Genomic DNA, 17,394 nt, shown 5'->3' on the forward strand with positions numbered 1-17,394 from the left:
AACTCTAGACATCCCAGTGTGTGTGTGCTTGCTGGGGTCTGGTTCTCTGCATCATGGTAATTTGTAAACAAGATCACTGTCATTTCTTCTGATACTTATGTGGTTCTTTTGTGCAAGATCTTGGTGGTCTGTGCCTGGTTAGACCCTTCTGCAGTTTATCTTTGTGGAGAAGATCCTGTGCACTGTGGGGTTTAATGCAAAGGGAGCTTTAAATCAGCCTGGTGGTTGGGTAGGTAATTGAGGGATATAGAGCAAGGACTTCTTCAAACAGGTAGCACTGGGACTTCTGGGAATGGGACTTTCTTAAGCCAACAGCTGTACAATTGGGCCAGAGGTGGAGGAAGCCTGGGAGCCTGTCTGCTCCACTGGCTTCCTGTGAAGTGGAACATGTCCTCCCGGGGAAGCTAAGGAATAGAAGGTGAGAGACATGCCTTTACATCACTGCAGGTGATAGGATACAGCAAGTTCCAGGTGTTATTTTGGGAGCAGCAAGGGCCTTTCCACTGATTCATGCAAGCAAGCTATAAATACACTGATTTCCTGAAACGTTTTCTACATCTATGTGCATTTTAAATCAAGCCAGCCTCAGATGCTAATGATTTGCAGATTATTATCTTTTCTACTAAAGCAAGAAAAGATACTCCTTGGCTCACACATGAGCGTGACCTCTGTGTTTGGGCAGAGCTCAGCATGTTTTATTTGTTCTAATAAAGTGCTCTCTTTACAGTAAAGTTGTAGATTGTTTTTTAATATACTCGACTCTGAAACTCTGTGAAATTCGATTCTCCCAATGAGTTCATCAGACAAAAATTTCTCTTGAATTTCTCCCCATACTTTGTTATAAATTCTGGAATAATTTCATAGTAACTGGTATTTAGGGTAGGAGTAGCCAGGGTGATGATGCTCTAAAAATTCACATGGCTGGTGGATTATGACCTAGAAGATTTTTCTGTGGACTTAAGAGGATTAAGATAATGGGAAGCTATCTTAATACCTTTCTCTTGCAAGGAGGGAGGCTGGAAATGTGTATGCATCTCTCAGGCTGTTCGACCAAGCAAGAGAGAGATCAACTGTCTCTGAGAATTGACAACCTTTTGCCACATTGCGTCATATAACAGAAGAGACAAAATTGCATTTAGAGCTTATTTCAGCTGATTTTTAACTTTGATTTTTAGCAAGTGGCTTAATCTTTCTGTCCTTCAGATTCCTAATTTGTAAATAAGGCCAGTATTGACTCCATGGAGTTTTAAGGTTTTGGTTAGATAAAAATCATAATACAAATTGTCACTCTGTTTGGTCCATAGACCTCAATATGCATCTGAGGCACATATTCCCATGCCCTGCAAGTGTCAGTCAGTGGAAAATTCTATGATTCTTCCTTTGATGGCTTTTCATAAGGCTTGCAGAAGCACTGACTCCCAGATGTCTGCCATATTACCTCATTTGTTAACATACTTACTTTTCTTCCCATGTATTCTGTCTCATTTTCCCAAACCCAAATAAAATACCTGTTTTCAAGTTCTTTAGGGAGAACCAGAATTAAGATAGTTTCTTTTTGACATCTTCAATGATGTGACTTCATGATGAAAAATATTTTTATTTTGATAAATACCCTTGTGGCATGTCCAGATAGAGCCAAGTTTGAACAAAGAATAGAAGGGCAGGTGACATCTGTAGTCATAGCCTACTTCCATTGTTTTTTCAGAACAGGTTTACACACATGACCTTTTTTAAAAATATTTTTTAGTTATATATAGACACAATATTTTTATTTATTTTTATGGGGTGCTGAGGATCGAACCCAGTGCCTCACATGTGTGAGGCAAGCACTCTGCCACTGAGCCACAACCCCAGCCCCCCAACACGTGACCTTTCAATGAACAGATAGAGTTTAAATTTATTGCATGAAGAACAGAACATTTTGCAATATGAAAAGCAGGCAGTATTATCGTATCTACTTAGTTTGTTTCCATGTTAGTTCATGCACACAGGAAAGTATGGGTTGGTTTAAATTATATAGATGGAATTTTAGTATCTTGCATATTGCTAGAAAATATTAAAATTCATACAAACTAGAAATGTGTGAAGTAGACTCTAAATCTACCAGAGGAAGTCCACATGGTGTAAAACCCTTTGTTGCCACTTTAGATATGTGTGAAATGTGTGAAGTAGAGTCTAAATCTACCAGAGGAAGTCCACTTATGAGATCCGTGGTGCACATGGTGTAATTCCTTTGTATCACTTTAGATAAACAGGATCACACTACATTTGCTGTTTCTAATGAATCATTCTTCTATTTCATAGTAGAGAACTACATAATTCGTTTTAATGCTTGCATGATATGGATATCATAATTGTTTATTGTTTGTGGAGATTTCTCTCTCTCCTCCTTCCTCCTTCTCTGTTCCTCATACTTTTCTCTCAAGTTCATCTGTGATCCTGCATCTCCCCACCCGCTCTTTCACTTATTTCTCACCCTTGCCCACCTCATGTCCTCCTCACACCCTTCTGTATCTCCTTTCTGCTCCCCCTTCTCCCCTTCTCTTTTTGTCCTTCCTCCTTCCTCCCTTTGCCAGGCTTCCCCAAAACCCCATTTTGCTCTTGTTTTAAAGAAGGCAGAGGTTATTAATGATTTCAGATCCATATCTTTGTTTCTCCATCTAATTGTTTTCTTGAACTAAATCCTATATGTTGGAGTTCTGGGGTCAAAGCTGTAGATATTGGAAGTATAGTTGTATATTGTCAAACTGTGATAAAGAAAGTCTATCAATTTATCCCATTGGTAATAGTATTTGAGAGTGTTTCCTCACACTCTGCCATCACTGTTTCATGTCCATCTTTTTAATCATTACCCTCATGATAGGCAGAGATTTTCATTTTCCTGATTTGTAGTGAGGATAAGAATCTTTTCATATCTCAATTGGTCATTATTGTTTCTTCTTTTTTGAGCCACTTGCTCACAAGGCTCAGCTTCTGTTGCTACATCTGGTTTTGCCTCACCTCAAACACTACTTGCCTCATCTTCATTTTGCCTGAGAGGTTCTGGACTTCCCTTATCCCAGGCACTTGGGAATGTGAGGTTGGCCCTGGGAAAGCTAACCTAACCTGTTGCTCTCTTTGGTCCTTGTCCCTCCTGCCCCTCCTTCTGCCAACTTTATCTTTTAAGACAAACTCTGCCTGGGCTACCCTGTTCATAACAATGTAGGAAAGAGGGAAAGTAAAGGAAAGGGGAAGATAATATGAGATGAGGCAAGATGAGGACTTGAATTGAAAGAAGAGAGAGTGAATTCTATGTTTGAAAAAGTGGGACTGATGGGATGAATGAAGCTAAGGTTATTAAGACAGAGTGGCCTAAATTGGAGTGATAATGTGGAGAAGAAATTAGAGGGATAGAACATGCAAAGAAGCAAGAAGAGGAAAATGAAGACTAAGATGGGATGGTTGTTAAAACAGGAGTCATGATGTTTTATACACAGTTAGAAGCAACAAATAGCATCAAAGACTGTAGAGCCAAAGGAAGGAGTTTCTGCAGACTCTTGGTGTGAGATTCAAGTAGGATTTAAAGGATTAGCTGTGTGGCAATAATGCCTTCAAATTTATCAAAAGAGGTAACATGATATGGAAAAGAAAAATAAAGGACTGATTTAAAGTGCAAATCTATAAGAAATTAACAAGGCAAACTTTGGAAATATGGGACAGCTGGCCTCACCTCTATCTGTAAAGTGAGTGTGGATGTGTGGTTTACAGGAGCCTGGACTATCCCAGGGCTCTAGGAATGAACATCAGACCTAGAACTTAGCATTTTATACTCTTTCTTTCTTTCTTTTTTAAAATTTAAGTGTAGTTGGACACAATACCTTTATTTTATTTATTTATTTTTATGTGGTGCTGAAGATCAAACCCAGGGCCTTGCTAGGAGAGTGCTCTACCGCTGAGCCACAACCACAGCCCCTATTTTTCTTTCTTCTTTTTTTTCTTTCCACATTTTTATTGGTGCTATAACTATGCTTTCAGCCATGAAACATTTTATATTACAGAAATTCTTATAAGAAAAATCATACCAAGAAGCCAGTCTTTTTCTAGGACCTAACGTCTTCTTCCTCATTAAAACAGTTGTTTTCATAAGATGATTTTTTTTTTCCATAAAAGGATTTTTTTCTCTTCTATTGGGTGGGAATTTCCTTCCTTCAACTCTTGACTCTTACCCACTTCTTCTAAAGCTGTGTCTAAAGTTTGTAGCCTGAGGTTTCTGTGGTGATGGTGAAAAGCTTTAGGTCTGCCTCTGCCACAGCAGTCCTGTTCTCATCATTGAGCATCTTGGCAGAAGGGACAGAGATTGTATAAAGGAGACATTGTCAGTTCTTTAAAGTTTCAGACCAGGAATTTTCATCTCTTCCACCACTTTCACTCAAATCTAATGGGGAAATCTAGTCCTGTGAATATATCCTGCTGTCAGGCAGGGCAAGTATTTCCTGATGACACCCTTTTACTTTAAAAGATGAGAGTGTCTGTCGATGGACTGCTTTTTCTACCACACCCCAAATGGCCCTATACATTGAGATCCATATGTGAAAACCATTGTGATGGCTGAACAAAATACATCTATGGGTAGTGTCATTAGAGGATGACTAATGATAATAATAATTCATTCTGTGGTTAAGAAAGTATGGTACATCCATATCATGCAATCTTATGAAACTGCTCAAAAGAATAATATATGTGGACTAAGTGGAATGTGAACTGAGGTAAATTAAGTGAAAAAGGTATACTATAGAATATATAGGTTTGCAAATTTATAGACAATTTCAGGAAGAATACTTAAGAAACTGGTAATGATGTTTGCGTCTGGGGAAGGAAACGGTATGATGGGTCAGGCCTGGGAAACAGGCTCTTTTTCATTTAATAACTATTTGTATTTTTAAAATTTTGTCTCACAGTGCAGATATTACCTTTCAGAAAAATTTTAATTTTTGTCCTTTAACTGCAATTATGGTATGTGAGAGTTCCAGACATGTTTTTCCTGGCTAAATTTACCTGTCTCAAACTTGCCTACCATTCTCTATCCAGGGTATCTTTATGACCATCTGCTACCACCTCCTGGAATGCAGCTGAAATGACAGAAGCATTCCAGAGCATTCTTTGAGGCTCTGATATGTTCTTTGGATTACTTTTTAGTGTCCCTACAACATTGAGGTATAGTTTTGGTGGACTTCCCAAAGCCTCCATTGTGAGATGTCCAGTTGGGTAAAGTGACATGGTAAGGGCTCTGGTATAACTTGGGAGGGTAGGTGTGTTTTTTGAGTGGTGAACTGAGACAAGTCTGGCCTGGGTTTTCCACAAATGAATATTATATCTCTCTTAACATGAGAAATAAGCAAACATCTTGGGAATAAGAGGTGTTCTCAAAGCCAAACTTACCCTTCAAGTACTTTAAACAATGAATTTGGCCACACATACAGCTCCGCACGATATATTTTATGACTCATTCCTGTGAGAGCTACTTGTTCCTTTTTAAAATCTAGCAGGATTTAAAAATTTGTAGGATTATGCGATTCTTGCCCTGCATTGAAACTTTTGGGTCCACAATGCACATTCATTCAAGGGTTCAATTTGGTAATCTGGGCAGTTTTATTTTTTTTTTAAATTAAAGCTTTAATGAGTTATAATCCACACACTATAAAAACTACCTTTTAAAAAGTGTACAATTCAGTGGTTTTTAGTATGATCATATGGACCATATATAACCATTAGCATTATCTAATTTCAGAACATTTTCATCACCCCCAAAAGATATCTTATATTCATTAGCAGTCATTTCCATTCCCCCCTAGTCCTAGCACCCACAAACCTACTTTCTGGTACTGTGGATTTGCCAGTTCTGGACAAATAAATAAAATCATACAATGTGTGGTCTTTTGTGACTGGCTTCTTTCACTTAACATAATGTTTTCAAGATTCATCCATGTTGTAGCATGAATCAGTACTTCATTCCTTTTGTGGCTGAATAATCTCCTATTGAATGGGGATACCACATTTTGTTTTACTGTTTACCTGATAATGGACATTTGAGTTGACAATTCCACTTCTTGACTATTTTAAATAATTCTGTGATATACATTTATGTCCAAGTTCTATGGAAGCATATTTTCCTTTCTCTTGGGTATTTATTTACACAGGAATAGAAATTTGCTTTATAGAGCAACTCTATTTTGAACATTTTGAGTATATACCAAACCATTTTCCAAAGCAACATCACTAATTTACCATCTCTCTAAGAATATGTAAGGATTCCAGTTTCTTTATACCCTTGAAATATTCATTACTACCTTTTTTTTTTTAATTTTAGCCATCTTGGTGGATATAAAATAGTATTGTTTTAAGGTTTTAATTTGTATTTTCCAGTAATGTTGAATATCTTTTCATATGCTTCTTGGTCATATTTATGTCATCTTTGGAGAACTGTCCAACATCTTTACTTATTTAAATTGAATTATTTGTCTTGTTATTGTTGACTTGTAAAGTTTTGTTCTGCACATTCTAAATGCAAGTTATTATCATATATTTGATTTATAGGTATTTTCTCTCATTCTGTGGGCTCTATGCTCATTGTACTTGTTTTAACATCTTGTCTCTTTTAATCAATAAGTTCCTCTCTCAATCTTTTTTCTCCCTTTATATTAATTCATCAATCCATTTACTTATTCATTCATAATGAAATCTTACATCCTGTAATTTTTTTCTACTTTCTCTGTTTGACTGGTTGGTTATTCTTCCATCTATAGTAGGTAGGTCTAAGCTTGATTAGAATCAGATTAGATATTTGAGAAGAATGCTTCTCGTGATGCTATATATGTCCTGCTGATATTATGAGATTCCTGATGTTTTAATGCTTTCTTTGGGAGTTGTTTGCTTTATTAATGAGTTCATGTAGTACTAGTATCATTTATATGTTAGGATAAAGATCCCCAGCAATATTTCAGATAATGATTTAATCAGGTACTGATCATCATTGCCTACATCTAGTGACATGCTGGTAAATATTTAACAATCAGCCATTTGCCATAGAAGCACTCACCAAATTGGGCAAACACTGGCTCAAGTCAGGACCCTAACTTGGAAATGACAAAAAGGGAGAACTAACCTCTATTTTGTGCCAGGCCTGATAGCTCAGGAAAATGATGTTCAGAAAAATTAAATATTTTATGCAAATTCATGTAACTGTTAAGGGCAGTGTGCAAAATCAAATTGACTTCCAAAGCCTTCCTGTTGTGTCACATTAAGTGTATGTGTAAATATAAATGAAGCATATGTGACAGATTCCAAATCTATGTGTGTATATATAAATATATTTTTAAAATAAAATTTGAACCTTTAGGGGGAAAAAAAACTAATCAGCCATTTGCCAATTTTCATGTTGTAAACACTCCTGCCATGCTAATCACTCTTGGTGATCTGTCACTGACTGTAGAGCCGGGAACAGATATATGCACTTGGCTTTTCAAGGTGATATGAGCTGTTTCCAGCAAACTGCTGCTTAGATCCACTAGTTCATTGGTAGTTGCAAAATGATGATGCTCTAATTTGTTTGTTTGACCTCTATTAATTATGATTATAGTTCCTTTAACTATTTTCCTGTTATTGGGCATTTAGCTGTACTATAAAACTTGTTAAGTGACAGACCATAAAACAACACAGTTCTCAGTATATCAGTAAATTCCTTATATCCATCTAAATTTACAGGATTATATAAAAACTGAAAGAAACTTTAGTGATGGTGATTAAGAAAGGTGTTCTGTCCACTCCACCAGTATTTAATGAGCATTTACCTGGTATTTGGCACTATGGAGAATTCCAAGCAGAATATGGATATGGCTCCTCTATACTCAAAACTCTTTAGGACTTGCAATATAAACACCAAATCCCTAGTGGAACTGAACCTGAAACCATGTGAATACATGAATTTAGTAAAGGACATACTATGATGGCCTGGCATGCCCGAGGAATGTATTATAAGAAGAAAATGGAGACCAGAAGATTCAAGTCTGTTGACTGGCCAAGAAAAATGGAGACTGAAAGAGAGGCATTTGTAAGGATTTACGAAGTCTTAAGAGAATATTCCCATAGGAATGGTAGGGTTAATCCAGACTGCAAAGGTTGTGGAGTGAGCAAGGAACTTTGGTATGGAGTAGTTGTCATCACAAACTCATTTTAAAATGTTTAAGACTTACCAGTTGGTCAGCCTATATGTCATATTTAAAAAATTCCTAGTAGAAAAAAGACAGTTCCAATATTTTTCCAGATTTCCTTTCTCTCTCTTTCCCTTCCCTCATTACTCAGCTATAATGAAAATGTCTCATGGGTAAAAGATCTATTTACTTCTTTAAATTATAGTTTGATCTTAAAATACACAGATATATACAACTAGTGATTTTAACCAGTCCAGGCATTTAAGAGTAAAATGCTTAGGAGAAATGCATTTATGTAAATACAATATAAGAAATGAAACCAGAGACCTATCTTTGACGAAGATTAAATGTCATGCATTTTTATTGCTTAATTCTGCCTCCGTCTCTACCTGGGACCTAAGTAAGTCTTAATGTATATCCTGTGGTGTAGAAAAGGGAGTTATTGGTAAGTACCAGTAAATAAATTAGAATGTCAGTGCTAAAAGAGAATGTCCATATTACCTTAACTACCTCTTACATATTATGGATTAGGAGATTTAGATCCAGAGAATGTAATTGTTCTCTATCAGAATCCTTTAATATGGAAAATCTTTGTTCAGACTTTGTTGCAGCAGATTTGGTACAATTTATATTAATTTAATTTGAGGGACATACATTATTATTTTTCCACATGTAATAACCCTAATTAATATCTAAAGTAAAAAAGATATATTAAAGCATAAATATGGTACCCTCTATGTGTAAGAAACTCTTTAATATTGTTTTCCTGTATTTCCTTCTATGTGATTTTAAAAGTTGCCAAATTTCCCTGCGGTTCTTCAGGGGAAATAGTTATCTCTTCATAGCTGTGACCAAAATACCAACAAGAACATCTTAGAGCAGGAAAGTTTATTTCAGGGTGATGGTTTCAGTCCATAGTTAGCCAACTTCATTGCTCTGAGCCTGAGGTTAGGCAGAACATCATGGTGAAAGGGCATGCTGGAGGAAAGCTGCTCAGCTCATGTCAGCTAGGAAGCAGAGAGAGTGCCAAGGTGCCAGGGACAACAGTATAAACCCCAAAGGCATGCTCCCAGTGACCTACTTCCTCCAGCCATATCCTGCCTACCTATAGTTATACCCACTTAGTTCATTCAAATTAGGATGGACTCATTAGGTCATAGCTCTCATAATCTAATCTATTCATCTCCTGCATTAACACAGGAACTTTTTGGGGAGATACCTCATATCCAATCCACAACAATAGGAAAGCACATTTTGCCTTTTTAAATACTTGAAAATCTTAGGAATATATATCTATTTCTTTTTTCTTTTTTAGTCATCAAAAATTGTTATTATAGTAATTTAAAATATAGGAGGAATATAAGGGAACAGTACACTGAATATCCAGCTTCAGTGATTGTCAGTGATGAATTATCTTTGTTTTGTATATATTCCTACTCCCACATTATTACACTTTTTTCTACCCTTAATTTATACTTTACTGAAGTATACTTTATGGAATAAAACGTTTACCCATTTTAAGTATACAATTCAGTAATTTCTGTTAAATTTATTAAATTGAACATCTGACATCATAATCCAGTTTTAGAACATTATTAGCACCCCAGTAGTGTCTCTCTTGCCTGTTTACAGTTAATCCTTGTGCCTATCAACAGCCCCAGGCAACCATCAATCTACTTACTGTTTCTATAGATTTTCCTTTCGTAGGAAAGGAAGGATTTTATATAATCTACAATATGAGGATTTTTTTGTGAGTCTGTCTTTCTTTACTTTGTATAATATTTTTGAGGTTCATCCATCTTGTAGCATATATCACTACTTCATTTCCTTTTATTCCTGAACAGTATGCCATTGTATGGATAGACCACATTTTAAAATCCATTTTAGTTTGATGAACATTTGAGTTGTTTATTCTTTTTGCCTATTATGAATAATGCTGCCGTGAATATTTGCATAAAAATCTTCATGTGCACACAATATTTTATTTCTTGTGGTTGGATACCTAGGAATATAATTGTATGGATATATGATGAATTTAAGTCTACCTTTTATTTGTTTGGTACTGGGGGATTGAACTCAGGGGCACTTAACTGTTGACCTACATCCCCAGCTCTTTTTATGTTTTATTTTGAGACAGGGTCTTGTTAAGTTGCTTAGGACCTCACTAAGTTGCTGAGGCTGGCCTTGAACTTGCAATCCTCCTGCCTCAACCTCTGGAGCCACTGGGGTTACAGGTGTGGGCCACTGCACTTAAACAGATTACTGTTTCTTTATATCCTCACCAACATTTCTTATTATTATTTTGATTATCCTGTGTCCTAGTGGTTGTGAAGTGGTATTTCATTGAGGCTTTGATTTGCATTTGACTAATTATCGATGATATTGATGATATTGAACGTTTTTTCATGTTCTTTCTGGTGATACTGACTTTTTCCTAGGGTAAAATGTCTGCTTAAATCATTTGTCCATTCCAAAAAATTGGGTGAAGTACAAAGATTTTGAATTTGATGAAGTGCAGTTTATCAACTTTTCCTTTTTGGATCATGTTTTTGGTGTCATATCTAAGAAATCTTTACTTACCATAAGGTCTGGAAGATTTTGCTCCATTTTCTTCTAAAAGTTTTATAATTTTAGCTCTTATAGTCAGATCTCTAATCCATACTGGTTTAATTTATGCTAAGGTATCAGGTAAGAGTCTGAATTCTCCTCTTTATATGTTAAATTGTCTTAGAGCCTTTGTTAAGAATCATTTGATTACAAACAGAAGGGTTTATTTTTGAACTCTCCATTCTGTTTTGTTAACCTATTTTATTTTTTTAAAGTAGAGGAGTCATGCAGTCTTGTGAAGAGATGATCATATGACTCTGAGCCTAAATATTTTGCTGTAGCAGCATCTTTTTTTGAGTGTCTAGCATCTTATATAGTTGAGTTTGTGGTTCATAGCATATTTAGAAGCATCCTTTCAGTTCCTTGAAGTTGCAAGGCTTTCTTGCTTTGAGGTCTTCTATAATGCTTATTCATTGGAAATAGACTCCCCCCTTTCTAGAGGTTTCTCTACCCCCCTCACTGCACTTTTTGTCTTTTTACCACTACCTGTCCTGTAGGTTCAAAATATGAAACTGATGACTGCTCCATCATAGCCTTATGACCTTAGTGATTCCATTTTATTTCTCTAGGCATTAATTTTCTTGTCTATAAAGAGAAAGAATTGAATTTGCTCTCATTAACTTTACAAATTCAGTCTTTAATATTATCCTTATCAAGGCATGTATAAGTTCGTCTCTTTCAACTGATGAAAATATTTCGTTTTGTTCCTTAGAACACTTTTAGCAGGCTTGTGCTTTGAATATGTGTGTAGGAGGGGGATCATCAGGGGATAGAGGTAGCTATTGTTGGAGAAGTACTCCTTGCGAAACTTTTGTTGAATACACACGTGTGTATGACATATGCATCACTAGGTATCAGGTCATCTATACTTTTGGGTTTAGAAAGGAGAAAGAATGAAGAATTTCTATTATAAGGGAATAGCCATTTTTATGACCTTGCCAAGAAGAGAAATGGCCTTTTCTGATGAAATCCTTGAAGCTTTGCATATGGCTAACTTTCTACTAGATTGATACTTAAAATGTAGGTCATACTGGCAGGCTCCTTTCAACATTTTCCATTTTTTGAATGTTTTTTCTTTGGCATTCACATGCTTTTATCTTATTCATAAAATACTCCTGGTTAGTGGGGTTGGGAGCCCCTTACCACAGCTGAAATTATTCCAAGTCTCACTCTCCTAAAGAATCGACTTTCTGTTCCTGAAACTTTCCATTGCCACATCTGTTGCCTTATGTCTACTCAGTAAGTTGGAACATGTTTTCATTTAGTCATTGATTTGAGGCTTTATAAAAATCTGAAGGACATTAGTAAATAGTAATATCTATGAATAATATTTTGCCTGGAAATTTCTAAGCATAATGAAATAAGAGAATAAAAAATGTTAAAGGTTAGCATTTTGGATGATGATACCAACAAGTTGAGATCCAGTGGATCAGTGCATGTTTTTCAATAAACTTAAAAGAACATTTTAAACACTGAGAATTATTACTGTGTCTTCTGAATGTAGTGTTATATGGCGAATTGTTTTCCTGAACTTCTAAACTGGTGTTCAGGATTTGGGTATTTATTCTTTTTCTCCTGATTACATTGATAAAATTTTTTGCCTTGACAAAGTCTTGCTGATATCTGGTGTTCTACCTTATCAACTGTAAGACTTCTAGAAAAAACCTGCAATTGCTTCATGATTATAATAACTTTTGTGTAGAAAGAGCATTTCCTCTCCTCTCTTATCTTCTTTTTCCCTTCCAGCTGTTATACTAACAGGTACATTGGCATATTTTGGCATACATTATTCAGCCAAAGTATTTGTTGTTTTATTTTATGTGAAGGTATACTTTTTCCTTTTGATTGATCAGAACATGTTGAATAAAATATTTGAATTCAATTTTAAGTGAAGAATGGTCTGAAAATAAGATTTTTCTCCTAATTTCAATTCCAGTTTTTCAACCACTATGTTTATACCTGCTAAATATATGGCAGTGTTTTTAGGTGCTGTGGGGGACAAAAAGATAAATTAGGAAAAAATGGTAGCAGAAAGCTAGATCAATAAATCCCATGATTAAAGCAAATGAACAGATACTCATAAACACTAGGAAGGGATTTTTTCAGTAGCAACCAAAGAAGGAAATATACATGTTATTTTGGGGGTGAGGGAGAGTGACAATTGAGGGTGAATCAGAGGCTGTGGGTTCAACCCCCACCATACCAGCTTCCCTGCAGAAGCCATATGTCTGAGTGAACAAATCTTGATGTTTCTCACTCAGATCCCAAATCTTGAGTGAAATGAAGTGAAATGAGTGAATTTTTTTTTCTTTCTTTTGACTAAAGGTGAGTGGTAATGACTTCTGGAAGGAGAGGGAAGAAGCTGGAAAAGTAACCATAGCAGATATCCTGACATGGTAAAGAGAAGGCCCAGGGTTCCATGCTGAAACCTGAAGTTCCTCCGTGGCCATTGATACATCCTGAAGATTTAGAAGAATACACTCTACTGCAAGATTTTTTTGTTGATTATTTTGTTATGACCCTCATATTTCTAAATAATGGATAAAGTCTTATAGACTTTTCAATTTCTGTTGTCATTCACTGTCTTTTTTCTACTCCCTCATTATAGCTGTTAGCATAATGTTGGTTAGATTAATACTTAAGTATTTATATTATTATGGCCATGTAAGCCATAGAGCAAATTCTCTGTCTTACCTGTATAGGTTTTTATTTGTCCTGGAGTGAATAATAAGTTTTTTTTTTTTTCAGTGTATTTGCCCCTGATTTAACCACACACTCCCCCAGTCTTCTAGAGCTCCTTTTATAAAATTCTAACACTTCAGATATTCTGTCAGTTTCACTTTTTTTGAGAAACCTAAACTTACTGTCCTCCATGTCTGGTATATAATTTACATCATGCGATCTCTACACATTGACATCCAAGAATTTCCTCCTCTTTCAGCCATGTTGGATCCTTTTATTCTGTATCACTTATTTTATTCTTTCATGGTTGTTTATTCTCTTGTTTTGGTGGAATACATTGTGTAGTAGCTTCCTTGGAAGTGATACATTCATGGAGCTTAATTTGAGACCCTGCAAATATCTAAAAATATCTTTAATTATACTATTATTCGGGCTGGTACTGTGGGCATATACTCATCAGTTTGAAATAATTTTTTTTCATGATTTTTTTTTGGTGGTACTGGGGATTGAACTCAGGGGCATTCAACCACTGAGCAACATTCCCAGCCATATATTGTATTTTATTTAGAGACAGGATCTTACTGAGTTGCTTAGTGCCTCACTTTTGCTGAGGTTGGCTTTGAACTAGAGATCCTCCTACCTCAGTCTCCTGAGCCACAGGAATTACAGGCATGCACCACTGCGCCCTGCTTTTTTTTCGGAATTTTAATGGAATTGTTCTAATGAAATCTAGCTTCTAGTGATATATAAGAAGTCTAAAACCATTTGGACTTCTAATCCTTTGGATGTGGCCTGCCCTCCTCTTTTATTCCTTGCTGAAAACTTGTAAAAATTTTCTAACTCCAGTATTTTCATGATGATGTGCCTTATAATGGATCTGTTTTCTTCCATTGTCCTTGATACTCAGTGGCATTTTTAACTTAGAAATTCATATTCTTCATTTCTGGGAATTTTATTGAACCATTTAATTGATTCTTTTTTGCTATTTTCTGCTTTTCTTTGTGGATCTTTTATTTGGACGTTACCCTATTTTTCTAGCAAATCTGCTCAGATTATTTTTGAAGCTTTTTATTTTGCATGTTCTCTTTCTGCTATTGTATTTTAAATTTCTGATTGCTCTTTTTCATTTCCTGAATGCTTCAATAGTTTCCTGTTGTCTCATCTTTTTGAATAGTATCCTTTAACACTTTCTCTGATGACCATTTAAAATTTCACCTCTTACCCTCACCCCATTGTGGGTGTATACACTTCATAAAAATAGAGCTTTTTATCTGGTCCCCTCACCCCATTTTCACAGTACCTCAAACCATGCCTGTTACATAGTAGTATTCAGTATTTCTGAAATAAACTGAATGATAATGTGTACTTCCAAGTTTTCTCCAGCATAGGTCTAGTCTATTTCTTTCTGGTTATGTTTTTCTATTTTTATTTATCTCTACTATAGGTTAGAACATTTTCTATGATATCTGCTAATACTGAATCATTTACTTATATTTAAGAATGGGAGGTAACAAGCAAATTAAAGTATATGAACAGATGGGTGGTACTTGCCAAATGTGGGTTTCATGGTAGAATGATGTGACTTGGACATTTTGTTGAAGATACCTTGATGTCAGTATCTTTAGATCTTTCTTGGCTGATATGATTTCTTGGAATATATTCTTTCATTCTTTGGTTGTAAAAGCTTAGGTACAAACAGGAAGAAGGCTGGAAGAGTCTCAGCATACATAATGCAAACATTTACTGAATCCCTCTGTTTTCAGTGGGGCTTCTGTGGCTTCTTCTGGGCCTGATGTCCTCCCTGGAAACGAAAAATACATCTAGCATTTTATTGGAGTGGAAAACATGCCCAAACTGTGAAGAATGTGGGAGGAAATTTTAGGATCTAACCACTTCTAAATTGCTTCAGTTGGCCTTTTTTTTTAAAGGGGGGGGGGTATAGTCCTGTATCTCTTATGAAAGTTTAAAAAAATTTGTTGTATTCTGAGTTATCAGGTTAAAAAGGGATAGGGCATGACCACCTTACTTTTTATTGCTTTCTTCGTCTTATTTCTACTTCCAGAGGAGTTTGGCACTGATTCTTGAGAAATGGGGAGGCTTCTGCAGTATTTTTTGATATTGCATATCTGCTCAGGCATCTGTCAATCACTCATCTATTTCCCCAGTTCCAAATTTAAAGGAGAGCACTCTTAGGGTTTAGATATGAGGTGTCTCTCAAAAGCTCATGTATGAGGCAATGCAAGAATGGTTCAGAGGTGAAATGATTAGATTATGAGAGCCCTAACCTAATTGGTGAATTAATCCTCTGGTATGGATGAACTGAGTGACAACTGTAGACAGGTATGGTGTACCTGGAGAAGTAGTTCACTGGGGGCATGCCCTTAGGGTTTATATTTTGTCCTTGGTGAGTAGAGCTCTATCTCTGTTTCTTAGCTGCCTTGTCCTGAGTTGCTTTCCTCCATCAATGCCCTTCCTCCATGATTTTTCTGTCTCATCTAGGACCCATAGCAATGGAGTAGGTTCACTGTGGACTGAACCTCTGAAAATGTGAGCTAAAGTAGACTTTACCTCCTGTAAATTGTTCATGCCAGGTCTTTTGGTCACAGTGATGCAAAGCGGATTAAAACAAGCACCTGAAAAAATCCATTCACTGTTGTGTTAATAAAAGTGAGATTAGTTCCATGTATTCAATCTATCTATACTTAAAAGTTATAGTATAGGCATTCTACAGACTCACAAGTCAAATAGCAGAGGCTATCATTCTTCATTCTACAAATAAAAGAACAACCATTGAAAAAAGGACCAACTAGTACTTCTAGAAAAGAAAAAAAATGTAGTAGAAAGTCAAAGACTGAATTAACAAGACATTAAGTATAGCTAAAGAGGAGTTACATTAATTGGACAATAAATCTTAGAAAACTATCCAAAACACAGAATACTTAGACAAAGAGCTCCTGAAGGAGAGGTAAGAGAAAATGGTAGAACAACAGTGTTCAAAGAGACACTGAGAATTAACCAAAGTTAATGGGAATGCCACATGATCAGAAAGAAGAAGATCCAAAGAAGCTTAGGCAGGTGATGAAAGAAAAAGAAGAGGAAATGATGCTTGTGAAGAATCATGGTAAAGTTTGATATTTCAGAGTACAAAAACAAAGAGAAGATCTTAAAAGCAATTGGAGAGAAGACAATTACTAACAAAGAACAGCAAGTTGAATGAAAGTTGACTTCTCTACAGCATTAATGGAAGCCAAAAAACTGAAATTCTGTCTTCAGTATGCTGGGAGAAAGTAGTTATTTCAATAAATTTGCTACTAATGGACTCTCAATTTTTTTTAAAAAAGAAACCTTTAAAAGATATACTTAAGACAGAATAACATTATAAAAGAAATTATAGTGGAAATTAGGAAGTTTTAGGACCAAATGATAATATCACATGTAAAGTTTTATGAAATTTTAATAAAAAGGTAATTAAAATTTATAACCCTAAATGCTTATATTAGAAAAGAAAAAAGGTAGACAAGCCCAAAGAACATGGGAAAATTAATGAAACAGAAAGCATATATAACAATATGGAGGCTGATGTTTTTTAAGAGTAACATAGCTGATATATGCCAAGCAAGATTAATGAAGGGAAAGTAGAATGATGACAGCAAAAGAAATGGAAAAAGATAATTACACATGTAGAGATTAATATGATCATAAGAAGGGGGTATGAAAATCATTATGATAATAAATTTGAAAATTTAGACAAAATGAAAACAGTCCAGAAAAATACCATATATAAGAACTGACTTAAGAACTAGAAAGTCTAAATAGTCCTAAAACAGTCAAAGAAATGGAATTATTAACCAAAAATTTCATCCCAGATGACTCTACTGGCATGTTTTTACCTGGTATTCAGAAAAAATGTTTCCAATAT

At 35.5% G+C, this 17,394-nt stretch overlaps 1 protein-coding gene across 9 annotated transcripts in view; it reads left to right on the forward strand.

Annotated features, from left to right (window-relative positions):
- Positions 1-17,394, forward strand: part of Reps2 (RALBP1 associated Eps domain containing 2) — a 207,129-nt gene that overhangs the window by 143,617 nt on the left and 46,118 nt on the right. The window lies entirely within an intron of this gene.

Source organism: Callospermophilus lateralis, chromosome X (genome assembly GCF_048772815.1).
Source record: "Callospermophilus lateralis isolate mCalLat2 chromosome X, mCalLat2.hap1, whole genome shotgun sequence".
Taxonomy (NCBI): Eukaryota; Metazoa; Chordata; class Mammalia; order Rodentia; family Sciuridae; genus Callospermophilus; species Callospermophilus lateralis.